Source organism: Falco naumanni, chromosome 6 (genome assembly GCF_017639655.2).
Source record: "Falco naumanni isolate bFalNau1 chromosome 6, bFalNau1.pat, whole genome shotgun sequence".
Taxonomy (NCBI): domain Eukaryota; kingdom Metazoa; phylum Chordata; class Aves; order Falconiformes; family Falconidae; genus Falco; species Falco naumanni.
In genome coordinates, this window is record NC_054059.1 from 76,244,747 (window position 1) to 76,264,340 (window position 19,594).

At 42.1% G+C, this 19,594-nt stretch overlaps 1 protein-coding gene across 7 annotated transcripts in view; it reads left to right on the forward strand.

Moving 5' to 3' along the window:
• Positions 1-1,346: 1,346 nt before the first annotated feature.
• Positions 1,347-19,594, forward strand: part of SIPA1L2 (signal induced proliferation associated 1 like 2) — a 151,112-nt gene continuing 132,864 nt past the window's right edge. For 5 of the 7 annotated variants that reach the window (XM_040598692.1, XM_040598697.1, XM_040598691.1 and 2 more), the window contains exon 1: positions 1,348-1,624. The gene's annotated coding sequence lies outside the window, so the exon portion shown is untranslated. Of the gene's footprint in view, positions 1,625-19,594 lie in introns of all 7 variants that reach the window. The other 2 variants (XM_040598689.1, XM_040598695.1) reach the window with 2 other exon arrangements.

Here is a 19,594-nt window from a genome sequence, read left to right on the forward strand (position 1 = left end):
GAAAGCAAGCAGGAGAGGACTGGAAAAACATTAAAGAATCCTGCATTGTTTCTGTAGGGTTCTGTAGGAGTAGACTTTATTCCAACAATGTTGCAGGCCTCATAATTTGGGGCAGCAGATGGGAGCAGCCACATCAGTCCTGATAACATCTTCTATTTTGCAACCTGTATGTAGAAGCGGGCCCTACGATTGCAGATACGGCCCCTTGCAGAACTGGCCCGCAGAGTAGAAATAGGGAAATTCAAATTCCCAAACCAGACTTTGGTTTGCTTACCAGAACGTGTGGAGGAAATGCGAATAGCTAGCCACGGCTTATTTGGCAGGCAAACTAAACATGTTCAGGGTTGTACAACACAGAGGGAAAGCGCTGCTGCTCCTGAGCATGTGCGGTGTAAGAGTGGTGTACAGGAGGCAGAGCACACGGGGCGGTTCCGAGGACTCCACTGCCATGTGTTTCTTCGCGATAGGCATCTCGGGGTGAAGGCTATAGGTGAGAACAGGCGCTGCGGGATGCGAACGAAGCTAAAGGCTGGGCCACGGGCGGCTCCCGCTGCAAGCCCGGAGCGTCTGGGACGGGCTGTGGCTGAGGCAATGCCGAGCCTGGCAGGGGGCACGGAGGCCCAGCCGCCCCGCTGCTCGCACGGCAGCCGCTCCCGCCGGGCGCAGGAGCCCAGGGCGGCCGGCGCCGGGCCCGCGGGCCACAGCGGCGGTTTGCGGTGCCGGCAGCGGGGCGGGGGGGCCGGGCGGCGGGCCGGGGCTCGGAGGGCCGGGCGGCGTTGTCCAGGGTCTTGAAAACGAAGACGAGGGCCCGTGCGGGGCAGGGCCCGGGACGCCGCGCCGCTCACCCCGGCGCTCCGCTGCGGTCCGGCCGGGCACGGCAGCGGCTGGGGGGCCCAGTCCGGTTGCGGGACCGGGGCGGCAGCCCGCGCTCACCGGCTCGCTGCCGGGTAGGGCCCTGCCCGGGTGACCCGAGCTCTGCCGCCCCTTCACCCCACCTGTTGCTCGCTTCCCGTCGCACACCGGCAGCCTGGCCCCGGTGATCCCCTCCCGCCACCCCCGCCGCGGCGGGTGAATGTGTGTGTGTATGCGGGGGGGGGGCTGCGGGCACGCCGCGGGGCGGGACACGGTGTTTTGGTTGCGCGACAGCGCCAGTGGCCAATGCGGAGTTCGCATTCCCCCGGGGCCGAGCCGGTGAGGCCAATGGGAGGCGGGGCCGGCGGGAGGGGCGGGGTTGCGGGCGGGCGAGGGAAGGCGAGAGCGTGTGTGTGTGTCGGTGCTGCGCCCGCCCCTCCCTCCGCCTCCTCTCCCCGTCCGGCGGCTGAGGCGCACTCCGGACCCAGCGCCGGGCAGAGCGCGAGGCACCGGGCGAGCGGGCGGAAGGGGGTGGCGGGGGGACGAGAGGAGGAGGAGGAGGAGGAGCGGCGTGCGCGGCAGCCCGCCCGCGAGACCCCAGCGGACGCCCCCCGGTTCCATTAACGGCTCCGGCGCCCCGCGGGCGGCGTGTCCCCAGAGAGGGGGGAGAGGAGCGCGGGGAGGGGGTCTCCGCTGGAGCCTGTGCGTGCGCGGGGGGGACATGGGGGTCCCGCGGCGGGAGCAGCCGGAGCGCGGGCAGCGGCAGCACCAGGTAAGGACCGGCGCCTGCCACCGCGTCCGTGCCCCGCGGCGGGGGGACACGGCGGGCGGGCGGGGTGCGCGGGGGCAGCGCGGGCGGGCGAGCGCTCCCCCCTCTCGGGAGGGGTTCGGGAGCAGTTTGGGGAGGGGGGTGCCGTGGGGAGAGACCTCTCCCCTCAGGTGCCGTGGAGAGTGGGCCTCGGCTTCCCCGGGCGCGGCGGGAGGGCGGAGGGGCGGGCTGGGGGAGCGCTGGGAGCCCCCGTGCCCAGCAGCACCCCGTCCTCCCCCCGGCCGCCACAGCGGCCCCGCCGCGGCGGAGCCTTGTGGCTCGCTCCCGCACGTCGTCTTTATAAATAGCGCTGTGATCTGCGACATCGCTAACAGGCGCGGGGGCGGCGGGCGTCTCTGTGCCCGCCGGTCCCCTGCGCGGGGGGGGGGGGGGGGGCTGTGTGCCCGCCGGTCCCCTGCGCCGGGGGGGGGGGCTGTGTGTCCGCCGGTCCCCTGCGCGGGGGGGAGGGGGGGGGAGCTCTGTGCCCGCCGGTCCCCTGCGCGGGGGGAGCTCTGTGCCCGCCGCCTGGCCTCCGGCCCCGCGCCCGCCTGCGGGGCAGCGGCGACTGCGGGGGAAGTTTGCTGGGGTCGGAGACCGCCGCGGTGCAGCCGCTTGTCAGAGCGGGGCCGGTGCAGCGGGCATCGCCGAGCGTTTGGGCTAGCGGAGGGAAAGGCTCCTTAGCCCGTGCTTTCCTTCAGCGATTTTAACGCTTTTCACTAATTTATTGCATGCGAGGCGCAACCTGTATCCTATTGCACTCTTTGTTATCTTGTAACGCCCCGATACGCCTTCTGTGGACCGTTCTCCAAACTTAATTATTTCATTCGTTAAATGATAGCCGGTTGAGAGGAACTTGGCTTTGGATTTTCCGTTCCTGGCCGGGTGCCCGTCGCGGGGCTCGGCAGCGCGATGCGGGGAGCGCACGGGCCGCGCAGGCTTCACAAAGGCAACTCTGAAGTTGACAAATCTCCGATACGGCTGTTGACCTTCGCCGAGCAGGTCGGCGGGCTGGCTTGGCACGTGGGGGTGGGTTATTTTAGCGCGTTAGTAGTTTTGAGTGTTTGCTTTCAGCCTGGCTTTTCTAGAGGAATCGAGTTTTATTTTCTTTATGATGCAGAAGACATGCAAAGTTACAGAGAATTGCACATGTAAATTCTCCCGAGCTCTTTTGTGCGCAGTTTTCACTTCTAAAAGTTAACACTAGATGGCTTTCTCATATCAGATATCCAGCAGAGGAGGAAAGCGTCTAATCTGTCTCTGCAGCCTACGATTTCTGTATTTGTGTCTTTTTTTTTTTTCTTCGCATGAATAGTAAACTACCTTCTTGATCAGTTCTGCACTGATTAGACAAGAGCAGAATTTGAGGTTTGCTTACTAGCTGACATAATTCATTGTTTTGATCAGCTCATCTTGCTGCTTATAGACATTATTTTATGTATCTACTAGCAATATCTAAAGGAAGCTTGTTTAATTGGAGGGTAGCTCCGCAAAATATTTAGGTTGCTTTAAACGAAGGCAGCTGGATAAGGAGGGATGTTTGAAAATGTGGAAAAAAAAAATAATTAAGTCTCGGTTGTTACTTAGTTTGATGGACTTACTTTAAAAAGGACCGTAGTGCATGAATATTGTTTGTTCAGCCATTTCCCCCTCAGGCTCTATACCTAACCATCTCAGACTGAAGCATTTTGGAGTTGGGTTCAGAAACATAGTGCATCTCAGCCTGCTAGATTAATAAGGCCTTGGCGTTCCTATATCCATTTCTTGTGCTTTTCCAAAACTGTGCCTGTTGTCAGTGGAACGCGTTACTTGCCCCCTGTTTTTGCTTCTTTGGTAGAAGCTCTCAAATACCTAAATCTTAAATTTAATCTTCGAAACATCATTTATTATTAATGCAAACATGTTTAAATCATCAAGAGCTCTAATGCGTTATGGATATTTAAACATCACTTAGGCTCCACAACAGTTGATTTATAATTTATGTATCATTCATACAAAGCTAGATTTCAGAGAGGTCTCTGAATGTATTGTCTTGGTTATGCATGCCCAGTGGGTTACCTTACCAGGTCATGCAGCGCTTAGATGTATCAGGAAGGAATACTTACTTGTAGGGATGCCAGACTGTTTCACTAATCGTATTGGGTAAATTAAAGATCGTGTCATTCATAGATGCCGAGGCTATAATGTGAAACCTAGAACTAAACAAAACCTCGGTTCTTTGTAGTTGGTATTTACTTACTGTGTGAATCAGTGATTTTAAAGGTTCCATTTTCCTGAAAGGAAGATAGTATGGTCTTTTTTCATAGACATTTACTGACATACCATTACTCAAGTGCATTGTGAAAGACTCTTGCAAATGAAGAGTCAAATGAAGAACTAAGCAAAGCAGTGGTCAAACAGGCAAAACCATCCCTTTCTTCTGCTGTTTGACCTTTACAAGTGAACTGAGACAGTTCGTTTTTTCACTTTCAGCTTCATATTGAACATAGTAGTCAGGCATTGCACCCAAGCCTTTTATGTGCAGATCAGCAGTTCAAACTGCAGGAGAAAGTAAATATTTTATCCTTGCTTTGGCTGGAATTAAGGTTATATTTAGGTGGTTGGACATTAAAATATTTTTGGTAGGTTTGTACCTTTTACTGATGAGTGATCTACTTTGCTAATATTGAGTGAGAAATTCTATGTTATTATAAAAATGTAAGTTTACAGATTGTGGAAAGAGGGTGGGGCACCGGGTTATCTAGTTTCTCATATTAGTCATCCAAGATTACCAACAGTAGCTGTATTGACAGCTTGAAATGAAATAATGGTTTAATGAATGCTTTTTTCCTCTTTCCCTGCAAATTTTGCTTTGCAATTTAAAATGCATTGCAATTTTAGAATTTTTGAGCAAGCTGGGTTGTGAATCAGTGGAGTTGGCTGTTTATGTATTGCAATGTTGCAATTTTTTGGTAGGCTAAGTAGAATAATTTATATGCAGTTCTTTAAAAGATTATCTCTTGCAAAGTTAAGATAGACTGCAGTTTGTCTGTTTTTAAGGGACTTTTCATTCTATTATAAATCTGAACAGTTCAGGAAATTTAGGGTGAGGGTGCCCCTCTCAGTCTTTTTCTACACTGTTTTTTCTACCTGAATTATTTTAAGGAAATCCTTTGAGGACTGTTTCCCAAATCCAAGAATCCAATAAGAAGAATTCGTGAGGACTCTTATGATGTATAGCTCTGACTATAGAATTTGTATTTAGCAAGTTGAAGCGTGTGTTTCACATTTATTTTTTTTAAAATACTAGTTTTTCACATAGATTGCATTAAGAATAACATTAATTCCTCATGACATTCAGTGCTGATGCCATATGACTGGTTAGATTTTTAAGAATTGCAGGGCTTCACATGAATGTCTTACTGTTTTTAGTTTATTGTGAAAGGGCGAACATAATGTTAAACATCTGATTTATCCTGACAGAAGTAAATGAGAGAGACCCTGCCTTCCTTTGTAGTAAAGCACTGACCCCAGATTTAAAGCTATTTTCAGGCATAATTGAATGAACTGAAGATTGAGAAGGATTATTATAATTGGTGATACTCTTCTGGTTTTTACCTAAAGACAGTACAGCAGTAGGCAGAAATGTCATTGTGATTATTATGCACCATAGTTCTTCCTGGAAGATATGTAGACTCTTGTTTGGATCATGAAAGTGTAATTACATGAGCAGTTAGCTACTCGTGATTTATAAGTGGATTCTTCTGGTTTTCTGGAATTTCTTAAATAGTGATTAGTTCACACATAATTAAAGGTTTTGTTTAAAAAAGGTCTCAAATCCTTATGGATATAATCTTCTGAACACATATTAAGTGTAAGCAGCTGCTGTCCCATCTTTTTGGATCTGCAAGCAAACAGCTTTATTGGATCTCATGCTTGTAAAACATTCTAAGAATAGTAGATGTTTGAAACGAAGTAGGCTTTTGTTTTAGTTGCTGTTAGCTGGTGAGTCTGTGTTCCTTAGGAAAATGACCTGTACTAACTTTTTTTTTAAAAAAAAAAAAAAAGAAAAGCTGAGAGATATCATGTTGAAAGATACCTTAGCTGTTTTGGAAGTGAGGGAATCTAGGAGGAGGATGGAGGAAAGATAGTAAATTTTCCTGTAGTAGCTAAGAGGCTGGAAGGTGGCAGTAGTTGAAGTTGGCGTGACTTCCCCTCCCCCTCAGCAGCTGAAATAAAATTCTGAGCACAGGACTTGGAGTCTTGCCATTGACTTTAAATCTTTTCTTATATAATGTCTTCATTTGTTGTCCTGAATCCTGCAAAGTGACATACCCAGCTCTGCAGATATTTGTATAATCCTCCTGTATTATTTGCCATTTCTTCCTTCCTCCCCCTCTCCCTTCACTGTCCAAATTTTCACTGGCACAGTGGCTGTGGATTGTGATAATTCCAGCCGGCTACCTCATCTTTTAGGCTTTTCAATCGTAGGTATTTCACAGTATGACTTTTCAGATTTAAGTTATATGAAGATAATTTGATGGGATTTACGTTAGAGGGCACATAACAGAGATACAAAGCTCTCATACAGCTCAGCAATTTGCCCTTCCATTTCCCTTTTGGTTCACCAACCTTTATTTTAAACATGATTCAATGTGTGATGAAATTATAGAACTCTTGTACAGATTAAATAAACAACAGATTATGGTACTTTATAATATGTATTTATAAGGCAAGGTACTCTGAGAACACTAGTTCTTCTAGGGAAGGTTTATTCAAGTGGAATAAAATGTTTTGTTGTTTGGTGTTTTTTTTTTATAAACCTAGTATATGCTCTTGAACACCTTAATAAAATTTTTCTGCCTTTTTTTTGTTGTTGTTGTGTGTTTTTGGTTTTGGCACTTGTTTGTTCCATATATATGTGATGGAAAGGAGATTCTGGGCCACCTGGTATTTCATGTGGGATTTTTACATCCACTTCAGTCAAACCAGATAAATTGTGAAATGATTTGAGAACAAAATGGCAATTAAGGTGAGTAAGGACTGAGCAAAGCTTTTTATAGGTGTTATAAATGCACATACTGTTAAAATACTTTTGCTGTTTTTTTCCTTTCACGTGGGGGAGTAAAAAGAAATCCTGCAGTTAATGCATAGTTAGCAAAATTGTCACTGCAAAAGCAGTTTGGTCTCCTTTATTTTATGGAGAAGGCATTTGTGAAAGAGAGGAAATTTCACTCTGGTTTTTTTTGGTTGGTTTGCCCCCCCCCCCCCCCCCCCCCCCCCCCCCCGTTTGCTTAGGTTGTGGGGTTTTGGATATATATTTTTTTTCAACTGTGAGTTAAAGTTATTTAATCACACTCTTCTTCTCTGGTTGTTTTCATTTGTGTCTTTCTGTTCAAAACTAATTATTTCCTATTTTTGGAGACCCAAGTACATTCCCGGAAAAGAGCACTTGTAAGTATGAAGAGCACTCCTAAGTATTTTTCTAGTCTCTCAGCACTGGAAAAGAATACCTGACATGTCTTAGCATGAAATCTCATTGCAATATTAGTGTGACACAAAGTGGGAAAAGGGGGAGGGGAGAGGGGTGGGGAAGAAAAGTGTAGCTGTGTATATGCATACGTTCTCATGCATAATGTGCATACCAGCTATAGTGCGTAGGCAAGCAAATGTATTTTGCTGTGCTGTTCTTGCTTATTGCAGTGGCCATCTGCTCTTGAAGAATCAGGAGCAGTTTATGGTGATCAGGTTATCCTTGCTGTTGTGCTGTAGTAAAGTAAGGCTTGGTTTTGCTTTGTGAGGTTGTCAGGACAACAGCTTATTATTATTGTTCCTAGTGGTTTTTCTCTATAGCAATGGAGGGAGCTGTTTCAAAGAGAGTGGCTGCCTTGCCACATTGGGCTGCAGGATTGCCAGCTGTGATTTGGGTTCAGCAGGATGCGCTGGGTTTGTCATGTAAAAATTCTAATTGATGATGAATACAAACCCAGTGTGAGAACAGTTTTGTTCATTGGACTAATGCAAAACAACCCATGGTATTTACAAACCCATGGCCTATTTTCGCAGCAGTGTTGTCATTACTCCTCTGTTCTCTTACATATGAGGCTCAGAAAAAATGTTTTATGTTTGACAGTATGGAACTTATGATGTGAGTTGAGACAAGGTAGGAATTAGTGTAAGGCTATGCTATGTCAGTGTCCTCCAGTCTGACACTGGAACTAACAAGTGAAACCGCTGGGGATTTCTGTTAGGTTCAGTTTGTCATGTCTTCGACAGAAAACATGGTATGAAGTTGGTCTTCAATGATAAGCCATACAGTAACTGTTTTAGTGTTGTCACTTTGAAGAGCGGTTGTTCTTGTTACATGGTAAATGAGAAAAATAATGCCAGTTATTAGATACAGCAAGCTAAATGACTACAAAGGTGCTTCTCTGCATCTGGTCATTATATGCAAGAGGTGCAATAATTAAAACTGAAATCAGTTTTTGGTTGTTGGCAATTTCAGGAGTAGGAAACTTGTTGGGATGTTCAGCAGGGAGAATTACATGAAGAAAGTTTTCACATAACTTTGAGGAATTTTCTTTTTTTTTTTTTTTTTTTTTGTAAAATATGCTGTGACGTGAGACTTAATTTGGCACTTCCATAGCTTCCTTTATGTTGTTGATATAAAGACATCCCTTAGTTTGATCTTCAAATTCTTTACTCTGGGTTGAGCTGTAGTAGTCAATTAGGCGATGTCCAGGTAGTTAAAATCCTTTATCAAAACGGTAACCTTGTGTTTCAAATTCCCTTTTCAGATAACTGAAACAACAGCCCAGTCACAGAGTAATTTGGCAGAGATACATAAGCATCTGCATTCAGTTGTGGAAGCTGGCTGACAGAATTAGAAACTATGGGGATAAACCTGTCAGTGCTCAAAATCTTTTCTTCTTTATCTGGCTGCCAGTTTTCTGAGATCAGCAGGTACTGCAGAGGTGGGTGGCTTCCCCCTCTCAGATTCTCTGCTACGTGCCACCTCCTCTCCCAACAACTGTCTTAGTATATTTGTACATCTCTTGGAATCACGTAGCCTTGTTTGCGTAGGAAACCATTTCAAATCATTATTTTTAAAGGTGGTGAGGCGAGGTGGGGTAAATATAGTGATTGGTGTAATCTGTTAACAATGTGAGGACTGGTTTGCTCATTTCCACTTCTCTTCAAATCCAGAATTTGACCCGTTTGCTACAAAAAGGGAACAGGATAGATTAGATGATCTGAATTGGTCAAGAGCTGTACAGGTGGTTGCTCAGTGCTACACTGAAAACCCCAAGCTATCAAATATAAATCGAGCTCCAACAATGTTTTCTATATGAGACGAGGTTTCTACTGTGAGAACAGAGGGGTTTTATGAGATTCTGAGCTTTTGTTGGCTTCTTACCCTGGACCCCTATAAATCATTACTTTCGGTGGAGATTTCTGAGTGAAGGGCAAGTAGTACTTCATTAGGCTGTGAAATTCTCAGATGAGAATTTTACTAATGTCAGTGTTTCTCTCACACTTGGGATGCTTTGTGCTTTTTCTCTGTGGTTGCGTAACTTTAAAAATAAAATTTCTATGAGCATAATTACCCCTGAAACTTTATCTTTTTTTATCAAATCTTGCTGAGTCAAACAATAGACTCAAAAAATCATGAGGTGGAGGGAGGTGTTGCACTGTGTGATTGCATAAGGCTTGTTTCCTTAGAAAATAGCTCTTAAAAATAGCTGATGATTCTTTCCATCATACTGATCTGCCACAAATGAACACTTCACTTTGTAAAGTGTTTTGGTTTTAGTTTGAATTTTACTGCTGCATTTTTCAAAGTATTGTTAAATATGTAAGATTATGGTAGTACTATTAATGTATAGAGTGTACTTTGTGCCTGGTAATGGGCATACAAACTGTGTCTTTGTATCCACAAATAGTTAATTGAATATCTGTGATGCTTTATGCCTATGAAAATATTGTGGCTGAGTGTTAAAATAGAATATTTACATATATGCATAGTAATAATAATGTCTCCTGGGAAAGTAGATGTTTAATGGTAATGTTTTTCTCTTTCCTATGCAGAGTGTACCCAACAGTGTCAGTGTTCCTGTTCACTCGTTTTACAACATTCAGTATGCCTATAGGTCAGAGGTGTTTAAAGTTGCAAGTTAACAGATTCTCATGAACCACTTTTTTTTTTTTTTCATACCAGCTGTCTCAGCCACATCCCTCCATACAATTGTATGAATTCTTTGTGGCAGCTACAGGAATCACTGTGGGGAAAAGTAATAATAAGAGACATCTAAAATATGTTAGATAGATAGTCCTCTCTATGACTTAACAAGAAGTTCTAAGGTTGAAAAAGCAAATCCACCAGACAAACCATTCTTCACGGACTCAGCAAGTGCTGTCCAGACGCCTACTCACCTACGGGTCACTGTGTGAAAATTTGCTAAACTAGAAACCCCCTAAGTAGAGGTCAACATATCTGTTGCAGCTGTATATGAAATGCTAATAAAGTGAAATGATAAATAAACTTTCATTTAAGTAATATTTTTTTTATTGCTTTATTTGTTACAGCATTACATCTTTCCCATTTCGTCATTCATGTATAAGGGGGATAATGATTTTGGGTTTTCCTGGTTGGGTGGTGAAATTAGTTTTTATTTTCGTGGGCTATATTTACAGATTCTGAAACTTAAAACCTTTCTGTTTTATGCATAAACATATTTTTCTTTAATCCTGTGTTTTCTACCCTAACAGAAAGGAATCTAGTGCAGTTGTTTTGTTTTGAGGTATTTTATTTGTTTGTTTGCCTAAACAGTAATTAAAATGGCCTTGCGTGAAGTTCCTTTGTATCTTTAATATGCTTATCAATAGTCCTGGGACATTTCTGTATACTGCTGAAACTGTAAATGCCATCAGATTAGGTTTAATATTGCTTATGGCAGTTTGCCCGCTGCCTACCTTGAGTTTATCGAGGCTTTTAGCATGGTTTTCACAGCACCTGTATAACCAAGTTGCAATATTATGGTTTGGATGGAAGGACTGGCTGGTTTGTCAGGCTCAAAACATAGCAGCTGATGGTTTGTATTCCAGTTGGAGGCCAGTTACAAGCGGAGTGCTATATTAGGACCTATCCTGTTTAGTACCTTGATCAATGACCTGGAGGAGGAGATGAAGTGTATCCTCATCAAATTTGCATGTGATATCGTGTTGGGGGAGTAGTTGACATGTTTGAGGATGGCACTCTGTGGTTTCAAGTGGATGGTGGGATGGACCATAATGAACCTTGTGACATTCAGCAAGGATAAATGCATGTTCTTAAGCCTTGTAGTACAGGGTAGGGACTGCCTGCCTGCGAAGCAGCTCTGCTAAAAGGGACCTGCACATTCTGACAGACACGAGTCAGGATGTCATTTATCACTCTGACAGTGAAAAGTGCTAGCAGCATACCAGGCTTTATGAACAGGAGAAGAGCCAGTGGATGGCTAGTATTCAGCATTCCTCAGGCCACCACATTGGATGTACCCCATCCAGTTTTGGTTCCCCAAATGCATGAGAAATACAGAGTAAACTGAAACTTGTCCAGTGGAGAGCCAGCAAAATGAGGGGCTTGGAGCACATCAGGAGAGGCTGAGAGAATTAGCTTTGCACAGCCTGGACAACAGAAAGCTCTGGTCAGGGGATACTTCATAGTTGCCTCATTAGTTCATACCCAACAGGTTATTAAGAAGACAGTCAGGCCCTTTACGGAGGTATATTGCAGGAGGAAAAGAGATGGTGGTCATAACCTAAAACAAGCGAGGTTCTGATTTGGCACTGGGAAACAAAAATCAACCTAAGGATGCCGAGGAACTGGATCAGGTAGCGCGGGCAAGGCTGTGAAATCTACATCCTTCCCAGTTTTTAAGACTACACTGGCCAAAGCCCTAAGCATGTTGGTCTGAATTCAGTGCTTTGAGCAGGAGGCTGGATTAGGTGGTGTTCTGTGGTGCCTTCCAGTGTGAATTATTCTGTGAAATATTACAACCTTTTTTATGCTAGATGGTCTGACAATGTCTGATAATTGAGAATTTCAATTGATATTCCAGTGTACTGCGCTTTACTTCTGGTACAGAATATTTCTCTATTATGATGTTGGGAAGAATTTTTTTACAAGACTAAGGAATAGAGTATTATGTACTCATATTATATATTCTCCATTTAAACCAGTTGACAAGAATTCCCAAATACATTATTGGCAGTTAAATATTTTATAACTATAGTACTTAACAAAAGAATAAGCATTTAAAGAAAATAGCATCCTTTCAGGTTTGGCTTCAGATATACTTTGCTCACCTTGTCACTGAATTCCAAAACAAGATTAGCAATACCAGAATTTCAATGTGTGAACTTCTATTGAATGATTCCATTGGATCTCTTCCAAAAGATTGTTTTACTGTTAAAGAGCAGGACATGTGAGTTTGGAATTGGCTCTCAGCCAGTCTAACTTATTGTATTTAGTTCTTTTGCTATGACTACTAATTTTAGTACTGTGAAAGTTTTGATAATCTATGCTAGAGTTTATCCATGTGGCTGGGGAAAAAAAAAAAAGTTGTGATTTGTCACATTATTTAAAAATCAAAATTAAAGTAGTTCAGTTCTGAAAACAGCTGTTGTTTGCACCTTTTTACGTTCAGTCTTCGGTTCTCTCATTAACTATAAACAAGAGCCAACAGAACCTCAGAAGATTGAGCTGATTCCTGTTCTTGCTCATCCAACTTCACAGCAACTTTTCTTCATAGTAGTTTTAAGTATTTTTATATTTACCAAAGCATCAACCAGACCTTCAGATCCCTGTTTTGGTTTTTATAATCCATTTTATTAAGTGTTTAAAAATTCAGGGTTTTGTATAACATTCATCTTCAGTATGAAAGAGGTTGTAAGTGCGTGCTGAGTCTAAGCATAACAAACAGGAAAGGGAATGGAAAGAATTTCCTTTGGGGTAAAATTCCTTGAAGTTGAAATAACGCTGATAGATAGTGTTTGTCAGTTGGCAGAGAGGGTTACAACTTTGCTTCTGAAGACTTTTTTTCTAAAGGTGAGAGAACATGGAGGAGCTCAGTATAACATCCTTTTTGAGTCATATTTTCAACAAAAGGAGTTAAAACATTAATTTTTTTAAACTAATGGATCTCCAAAATTGTTGAAGTAAGACAGATGATAGGTACAGATCAGTAGCCCTAGCCTGAACTCCTTTGCCCTGAACTGAATCACTCATTTATTTTCCAATCCATTTGCTGTGGAAAACGACTACATAATTGATCTCTGTCATAAATCAGTTGTGCTCATTTTTGATCAGCTGATGGGTTGCTGTTGTTTTGGTTTTGTTTTGTTTTCTCCCATCTCATACTTGTGGTGGAAGGCTGTTCAGTGACTTTACTGAGGACTAGAATTTTCTGCTCACCTGTATGTGGAGCACATGCTGACATTGCAGCCCATTTGTTTGATCTTACCAATATCCTTGTTTAACGTCATTTCTTTTTCTTTCTTCCTGATATTTACAGACAACTTGCTCTGTCAGACCTCGTTTTTCTGATGTTACTCTGGCCAAACTTTTAGTCAGTCTTTAAACAAGACAAACACTTAGTTTCCTCTTGTGCAGTGCTGTCGCTGGGGAACAGAAGGCCCTTCTCCACACTTGTGCTGTTTGTGGGGGTTTGGTACGACTAGTAAGAATTTAAGCAGCATTCTACACAGTCTTGCCCATGGCAAATAAAATGGCGTTAAAGCATTGTCTCTACTGGAAACATTGTGCAGTTGTTGTCTACGTGTTGAGTACAATGCTGTGGTTATTCTCCTTCTGGTGTTTTCTGCTGATGAGCTACCAGGCTGATCAAAATTTTATCATGTAGTTCTTGAGGGAGTGACTGCAAATGTAAAATAAAATTGGAATGAAATTTTTTTTCTCAAAACTTACTTTGTTCTTTCTTTGTTATGTTTTTTACCTTCCTTTGCAGTGGATGTGCTTATCAACTTGGTGTTGTGTTCAGTTTTCATTAGTAACTTTCACTTTGTGTTAAGGTCATTATTGAAAATACAAGGCAAGACTGACTCTGAGATTGATCTTAGGCTTCATTAATAAACTCTTCTTACAGGAGAGTACTGTCTCTTTACAGGTTCCGTTTTCAGTATGGTACTGTATCAGATACTTTCTTAATACCAGGTTGTACAAAAAGCAATTTTTTTTGGTATATTATAGATGAGCTGACCTAGGGAATATTTCTGCTGTGTAGAGGTGCATCTCCTGAGCCAGCCTCTCCGTGATGCTTGTGGGGACTCAGCTGAAGCAGTAGCTCTTGCAGAGTTCCTGAATAGGTCAAGTCTGACTTACATACCAAGCAACGACAGTACAGTAATTTCAAATACAGTGGTAGCAGTATAGAAGGCTGCCTCACCTCAACAATTGTTGAAAGTAATTCATGAAAAGCAGGCTTCCAAAATCAATGTGGAACTGTTACATCTTTGGAAAGATTTGATTTGGCCAGCTATTTATTTAAAACATTCCTCTAGCTTTGATATGAATGTAGATACATTTTCAAATTAATGCCCTGTTATTATGATTTTGATGTGGAATAGTACCTTAAGTGCAAAATGGTGTCCTAATGTATGGCCTTGGTTAGTGTAAGAATGGAGGTTTCGTATGCAGAGTAGCTTCCAGTATTTTATAGGTCTCAGTATATTTACATCAGCTGACATTGGAACTTCAGAAAATGGCAGTATTGAATCCCGATTTCTTACAATGTGTTTTGCAAATGAGTCATTTTGCTTCACCTTCACTGAATCTAATCCTAGCTGCTGACACCAGCATCAGTAACTGCCTGTCTCCATCTGATGCGTACTCTCAAACCTTCACCTAAAACCTAAAAATAAACCCCCTCAAAAAACCCTTGAAAGCTCTGTAAGTACTTGCTCACTCTGCAGTGATCTGCTTTCCCACATGTGGATCTACATTGCAGTATGGAACACAGTAACTGATACTTGGTACAGCGTATAAAGTGATGTTGTCACACTGGAAAGCCAGAAGGTGAACTCTGGGTTTCCACTTAATCTGCCTGGTGTTTGAAGGGTGCTAGGTTTAGTCCCAAAGCGTGTTTCACCTGAAAAGTTAAACAGTCTGCCTAGAATTTTCATAGCTGTGAAATGTGAGCTTCCTTCCTCTAAACTGTGCTCTGTCATGCAGCACAATAAATCTTTTGATTTAATCAAGGCTGGCACAATTGCTAATGGAATATACAGGACAAAGCAGACCTTCTTGCAGCCTAGTGTCAAACCAGGTTCTGCAGCTGGCCAGCTCACAAATAAGACCAAGCAGAGTTGCTGCTTTTTGTAAGTGTGTCTTATAAACCTTCAGAGCTAAATAATTCCAAACAAGTCAATAAAACTCTGTTATCTGGAAAACTGTAAATTATGCTGAAAATTATATTACAGGGAGCAATGGGGTTTATTATTCTTTTAAGGCTTTTGACTCTGATACTTAAGTCAGTTACTTATGATTTCCATTCATTAGTGGGTTTAAAAAGTCTCTTCATTGGCTTTTATTTTCAGAGCAGGACAAAGCTTTTGAAATTAATCTCCCGATCTTCCCACTTACCAATATTTTGTTTGCATGATGGAGTAGTTTCAGAAAATTTCAATTGTATTTTTGTAATGAAACTAACCCAAATAAAATGTTGACCTCAGCATAAAATGCATTTCTAATTCCGAATGCTATACAGTGTGGCTAAGTAATTGAGAAACGGAAGTTAAAACCAACATGGCTGAAGGTGACGTGCTGTACAGATATTTAAGAGGAAGGTGTGAGAAGAAAGCAAAGAGCAAAAGGAAGCAAAGCTTGCAGAGTAGACACTTATTTCTAAGTATTCAGGAAGTCAATTTTTTTCTTTAACTTGTTAGGAATTGAACAGAATTGTGAAAAGTATTGTGTCCTCATTTTGGCCAGCTCGCTAAAATTGAGTTGAGTAATCTGAGATATGGTTACTCCATGGGAAGGGTACTTAAAACCCATCACCCCCCCCCCCCCCCCTCCCCAGTAAGGAAATGTGATTGAAAACTGTTGTACTGGATGTTTAAAAGCATTACATCAGCAGCACCTACTTTGCTCTTTAGTTTTTTTGTGGTTTTTTTAAGGTTCAGTTTGAGGTGGAAAAACATAGGCATCCCTTTGGCTGTCCCCCCGTCTATCCTCCCATTTCTCCTTATGAAGGCAGTATGGACATCATTTAAATTCTGAACGGATAGATCACAGGTTACTATCTTGAAATGGTTACTTTTTTTCAGTGCTTCATTTTTATAGCTTTTGCTTGCTGTAATAGTTTGACTCAGATCTGATCACATACCAGTGTTTTGGTTACATATGCCAAAATAAACACACAGCTTCCTATATTTGCTTTGTATTTTTCTATCTATTTACTGTTTGGGTTTTTTTGGTTGTTGTTCATTTAAACTGGATTTCAACAAAATTGCAACTAATTGCCAGTAGCCCAGCTGATTTATAGCAATAATATAAAAATTCTCGTAGTTGAGCTGACCACAGTAAAACCTTGCACTTACGAGATGTTATTAAACCTAAAACCTGAGCTTCTAATAAAATCTTTATGGCCTTCAACCTTTTTGGCAATAAAAAAAAATAATAATCTGTTTAGAATGCATTTTTTTCTTAAACTGTAATACCATAACTTCTACTCTAATACTTTTCTCCTCCCACATACAGTCTTTCGTTCTACAGTAAAATTTTTCACGCCCTTCACTCATGCTCTGTTTTACCTCCCACACCTCTCTACTGACTTGCCATTACCCACTTGTGGAACAAAAACCCCCCACTTCTCTCTTTAAAAACTGTGGGCCTGGGGTACAACAGCATAACTCAGTGAAGCCCTGGGTGTTTCACCGTGCCCAGAGGGGCACAGCGGGTGTTTGTCCCTCCGGAGGCAGTGGGTGACCCAGCCGGCAGCCAGCTCCTTCTGCTAGGGGAGTGTGTCCTCAGATTTGCCTCCTGCCTGTACCGTTTCATATTTATGTCGCTGAGAGGGTCCGCTCTCAGCCCCTGAGCGAGCCCACAGCACAGGTTACCCCTTGACCACTGGCAAATTAGGAAAAATTGCTTTTCCAGCTACGTGTTTTATGGGACTTGGACAATCAAGTATGGGAAAATATGGGACTGAGATTGCTAACGTCAGCAATCTCAGAGTAGAGTGAGGATTTTTTCGCTGTTTTGTTCTAAAATTCTTTTTCCTGTGATAGCATGTCCTTTCAATGAAGGAGTACATGGTAGTATTTTTCTAAATTTACAGAGAATGTTCTGTCCATTCAAGCTAGTTAGACTTTACATGATTTTCTGTCTCATCAGTTAGAGAAAATAAAAAAATTGCAAGAGCTTCCAAGGATCAGAAACTCCCTGTGTGGTTCACAAAGATGATGGGGTTTTTTGTTTGTTTATTCAGTGAATTTTTGAACGCCTAAACACTTTTCAGGATACAAGTCTTGGCCTTTTTTTTTTTTTTCCTGTTTGATGCCCATAGGATTAGCACCTTTTATCACATGGTTGAAATATTAAAATAGTCTGATTTTCAGACTTTTTTTCAGATATTTTTATAATCAAAGACGATCAATTTGTAAAACTTGCAAACTACTAACACATGGAGAAGGTAAGTTAATAAAGATGCCATTATATTATTAGAAGAGTTGGTAATATTCATGTTTAAGAGGTAACAAGCGGTAAGGTTGTGTTTTCTAGGAAGTTAATATATTAACAGCAGTTTCTCTCCACAAACTGATGGGCTGTAGAATAGGTGCTCATTTGTTTAGCTGTCTATATTTATATACATTCTATAAAAAGTAGGTATTTGTTGCCTTTAAGATGCTCTTAAACGGAGGGAGAGTGAGAAGACCAAGTAAGTAGAAACGCATGTGGAATATGAAAATATTTATTAAGAATACACCCCATATGTACAAAATGCTCTCATTTTTTCTGTTAGATTTAGGAGAATTGTTCATGTGAAGAAAAGAAATAACTTCAAGTTTCTTTGTTAGATGCTAAGCACTATGTCAAATGAATTGAGATAGTGTTTTTTTTTCTTACATCAGAAGAATCCCCTTCAGTTCTTTCCTGGCTGTTCTTTGACTAGAACAGATGGGAGTGGAGATCTATATTTTGTGATCATGGATATGTCAAGTAGAATATTTGAGAATTTGGACTCAATATTAAGTGAATGTCACGCTTGCTTTGTATGTCCTTCCATAATTTTTCTCTTTAAGGCTACATTGCCATTATTATATCAGGAGCAGTTTATGACAAAATGATGACCTATCTGTGTAGGAGTTCACAAGTGAGTTACTGATCTGAATGGCCTAACCTTATGGCCTTAACAGGAAAAAAGTAGATGTGCCTGAAACTTAATGCTATCTTTTGTGATTGAATGATACATGAGAAAAATGAAAAACTTGCAAATTGAGCCTCTTTTTGTACAGAACTGTCACTGCTCTGCTTAGCTGATACAGTCTTTTCAGCTGTCACTTTCACTATAAAAGATACAATGCCTGTGCCTGGATTTACTCCTGCTATACTAGTCAGATTTTTATCTAAAGCCAAGTCTGATGCCTGCAAGGTTATCGACCATTTGTCCCCTCAGAGTGTCAACGTCTAGAGTCCTGATTTTTCTGTGTTTCGTAAGTTCATTTTCAGTTTCTAAAGTATTGTTTCAATAATCAACACTAGACACTATTTTGCTCTTGCGGTGGGGAATAAGACAACTGTCAAACACAAATATTGTGCACTCTTTATACTCTGAGATATATTAGATGGTCCTTTATATTCTTTTTTCTTTTTGCTTATACATCTTAAGAGTACGTTAATTTGAAGATACTTCTGTTTTCAGCCAAAACCAGCTGTGTACCTATTTTGCTCTTAAAAGTATGAGTGGCTTTAAAATCCTATAGCTGATAGTCATGACTGAACAAGGAATACTAATCCGTTTACGGGAAGGGGAAAGAAGGGCTGGGTGATATTTAGGGTATTCCTGATAGCTGCAAAGTGTGTATATTGCAATTGTACAGTTGTCTCAAGCATTTTTGTCAGTACTACTTAGTCTTGATGTGCTGTTTTCTTGTCAAGCCAGTCTCAACATTCTAGCTAGGTGGTAGGAATGCCTTGGGTAGAGCCTTGCATTAAAAAGAAATGAAATAACGCAATGGTAATGCTCTTCGGTTGGGGAGGGGGAAATCTTGGCCAGATGGGAGAAGGGTGGGTGAATGCAGTGTGTATGTACGTATGCCTGTGTACACGTCTGAAATGTAGAAAGAGAAGTAAAACATAACTGAGTGGCTGCTTCATTGTCTGTTCTACGCGTACAGAAGAAGCAGAACACTCTCAGGTCTGAAACGGAGCGCGCGTTCTTTGTTGTCCTTTTGGTGATCTTGGCTTTCTAAGTCAGCAGAATGAGACAGTTTATCCATGGTCTGTGATGTTAATGATTTAGAATATTTTGGGGGTTTTGATTGCTGGGTGTCAGTTCCTGGTGGAAATGCTATACTACTTGACTGCTGGTTTTCATGACTCTCATACTATTGCAGTTTTTAGAATGGAATATGCTGTAGGGTATCCTTGATGGGTATAAATTGTTACACAAGTGCCTTATTGAGATAAAACTGTATGGTGGCACACACATTGCCAAAATGCCTTGTAAATCGGTTAGTATTTTACTCTAGATTGCTTCCTGGTGGTAATTGAAGCTTTATAATAGAAGGGTTTGGTGTGGTTTAGTTTTGATTCAATGGTTGAGATGAAGGATATGTTTCTAGAACTTCGGCAACCTTGCAGGTTTGTTTCAGGTCAGGTTAAATTCCTCTTAGTTACTGAATGATTTTAAGAAGAGCAAAGGGCTGTGTTCCCAACAGTGCTGAAGATAAGGT